The sequence below is a fragment of the Gossypium arboreum genome, chromosome 2, assembly GCF_025698485.1.
Source record: "Gossypium arboreum isolate Shixiya-1 chromosome 2, ASM2569848v2, whole genome shotgun sequence".
Taxonomy (NCBI): domain Eukaryota; kingdom Viridiplantae; phylum Streptophyta; class Magnoliopsida; order Malvales; family Malvaceae; genus Gossypium; species Gossypium arboreum.
In genome coordinates, this window is record NC_069071.1 from 43,984,301 (window position 1) to 43,987,990 (window position 3,690).

A 3,690-nucleotide genomic window follows, 5' to 3' on the forward strand; every position below is an offset into this window, starting at 1 on the left:
CCTAGTGGAACGACGGTGGAGGTAGGCCCCGAGAATCTCTGGAGGTAGGGGTGGTAATCGAGAGGAGCCTCTAATCGGCTGTCCGATCCGAGACCCGTACTCTGCTAGAGCATATGCCATTCGCGCACGAGAGGAGGCATCCTCCCCGACGTTATCACGGTACTTTTACTCTCTTTGATACTAGTGTGATTGCATTGATTGACCCCGGCTCTACTCATTCATATGTATGTGAAACCTTAGCATCCGGTAAGACTCTACCGTTGAGTCATTGAGTTCATAATTCGAGTGTCAAACCCTTTGGGTCGATCGTACTCGTTGATAAAGTGTACAAGAGATGCCCCTAATAATTCGAGAATCTGCTTTTCCTACCGATCCGATGCTTCTACCATTTAATGAATTCGATGTTATTCTTGGTATGGATTGGTGATCGTACATGATGCGATGAGTGGATCGCAAAAGGAAAACCATTGATTTGAGGAGTGCAAATAATGAGGTAGTCCGAGTCGAGTCTCATTGATTTAAAAGGAGCGCGCCGATAATATCTTCTATGACCGCTCGGAGGTATGTGAAAAGGGTGTGAAACATACCTTGCGTATGTGTTTGGAAGTAAAGAGACGGAAAGGAAACTCGAATCGGTACCAGTGGTTTGTGAGTATTCAGATGTTTTTCCTGAGGAGTTACCGGGATTGCCACCGGTTCGAGAAGTGGAATTGACATCGGTTGTACGGGTACTACGCCGATTTCAATAGCCCGTGTATCGTATGGCATTAACGGAATTAAAGGAATTGAAGGTTCAATTGCAAGAATTGACGGATAGAGGTTTCGCTCGACCGAGTTTTTCTCCATGGGGCGCTTTTGTATTGTTTGTGAAGAAGAAGGACGGAACCATGAGGTTGTGCATCGACTATCGTCAACTCAATAAAGTGACGATAAAGAATAAATATCCATTGCCACGAATTGACGATTTGTTTGATCAATTAAAGGGAGCCTCGGTGTTTTCAAAGATAGATTTGAGGTCGGGTACTATCGGTTGAGGTCCGAGAATCGGACATACCCAAAACCGCTTTTAGAGCGAGGTACGGTCACTACGAATTCTTGGTGATGCCGTTTGGGCTCACTAATGCCCTACGGTGTTTATGGATTTAATGAATAGAATTTTCAGGCCATACTTGGATCGGTTCGTAGTTGTATTTATCGATGACATTTTGGTCTATTCGAGAGATGAAACCGAGCATCTTGAACACCGAGGCTAGTGTTGCAAATCTTACGAGATAAGCGATTATCGCAAAGTTCATAAATGTGAATTTTGGTTGAAAGAGGTTAGCTTTTGGGGCACGTGGTGTCCGTGATCGGTATCGTGGTGGACCCGAACAAAATTCAGCCATAGTCGATTGGAAACCACCAAGGAATGTTACGAAGTTAGGAGCTTTTGGGGCTTGCGGTTATTACCGACGATTTGTAAAGGTTTCTCGACGATAGCCACGCCAATGACGGCTTACTCCAAAAGGATGTTAAGTTCGAATGGACGGAGAAATGTCGAAAAGTTTCGATCAACTGAAAGCTTATTTGATGAAGCCCCAATTCTAGTGCAACCCGAATCGGGCAAAGAGTTTGTCATTTATAGTGACGCATCCCTACTTGGGTTGGGTTGCATATTGATGCAAGAAAGGCGAGTTGTGGCCTATGCGTCGAGGCAATTAAAGCCACATGAGAAAAATTATCCGACCCATGATCTCGAATTGGTCGCCATCGTATTCGCTTTAAAGATATGGCGACATTACTTATTTGGTGAGAAGTGCCATGTGTGTTGGGATCACAAAAGTCTCAAATATTTGATGACCCAAAGAGACTTAAATCTGCGACAAAGGCGATGGCTCGAGTTGTTAAAAGATTATGAGCTCGTCATTGATTATCACCGGGAAGGGCTAATGTGGTTGCGGATGCCTTAAGCCGAAATCACTATTTGCTTTATGAAGCGATGAATGTACACTTGTCTATCCTACCCGACAATGTGTTAGTAGCTGAATTGAAAGCCAAACCATTATTGATCGTCAAATTCGTGAAGCTCGAAAGTCGACGATGAGTTGGTTGCAAAGCGGGATGAGTGTGTTCGAACGAGGACTCGGAATTTCAAATCGATGATGACGATTGTTTGAGGTTGAAGTCGTCTGTGTGTCCCAAAGAATTGAACTTATTCCAATAATTTTGAACGAAGCCCTTTGTAGCCGAATGGCAATCCACCCGGGAGTACGAAGATGTACAACGATTTGAAACGTCGGTTTTGGTGGCATGGTATGAAACAGGACATCTCCGACTTTGTTTGAGATGTTTAATATGTCAACAAGTGAAAGCGGAACATCAAGTGCCTTGAGATTGCTTCACCGATCACGATACCCGAGTGGAAATGGGATCGAGTCACAATGGACTTTGTGTCCGGCCGCCATTGTCGACTAGTAAGAAGGATGCGATTTGGGTTGTTGTTGATAGATCGACTAAGTCGGCTCACTTTATCCCGTGCGTCTGGATTTTCATTGGATAAACTAGCCGAATTGTACGTTTCTCAGATTGTGAGATTACACGGGGTACCGATTTCTATTGTGTCGGATAGAGATCCGAGATTTACCTCGCGATTTTGGAAGAAATTTCAAGAAGCTTTGGGTACCAAGTTGCATTTCAGACCGCTTTCACCCCAAACCGATGGTCAATCCGAGCGGATAATTCAAATACTCGAGGATATGTTGAGATGTTGTATCCTTGAGTTTAGTGGTTCATGGGAGCAGTATCGCCTTTGATTGAATTCGCACAACAATAGCTTTCAATCAAGTATTAAGATGGCGCCTTACGAGGCTTTATACGATCGTAAATGCCGTACCCCATTATTTTGGGTGAACTTAGTGAAGGTAAATTCTTGAGGTTGATTTGGTGAAGGATGCCGAGCAAAAGTTCGAGTGATTCGTGAAAGTTTAAAGGCTGCTACGGATCGCCAAAAGTCGTATCGGATTTGAAAAGGAAAGACATTGAATATCGGGTTGGAGACAAGGTATTTCTCAAAGTTTCACCACGGAAGAAGGTGCTTAGATTTGGCCATAAGGGCAAATTGAGTCCGAGGTTCATCGGTCCGTATGAAGTATCTGAGCGAATTGGGCGATGGCGCATCGATTAATTTTACCCCCGAGCTCGAAAAGATTCACAACGTTTTCCATGTTTCGATGCTTGACGATATAGGTTTGACCCGACGCACGTAATTCCTCCATCCGAGGTCGAGGTTCACCTAATTTGAGTTATGAAGAAGAGCCGGTTCGCATTCGATGCGTGAAGTAAAAGACCTCTGAAACAAGAAAATCCCATTAGTGAAGGTGTTGTGGCATAAACACGGAATTGAAGAAGCCACTTGGGAACTTGAGGACTCTATGAGAGAGCGATACCGAGCCTATTTACGGTAAGATTTTGGGACGAAAATTTCTTAAGTGGGGAGAGTTGTGACATCCCAAAATTGACCCTAGTCGGGATGTGGTTTCGGGACCATTAAAGCGAGGCATAAAAATAATTTATAATTTATTTTGATGCCTATAATATGTGTTAATTCATGTGTGACATTTTGATGTTTCGATTTAGAGTTATAAATGTGAATTTCACTAGAAAGGGCCTAGTAGTAAACATTGAAAGTATGATGGGGAAATGTGGGATGAC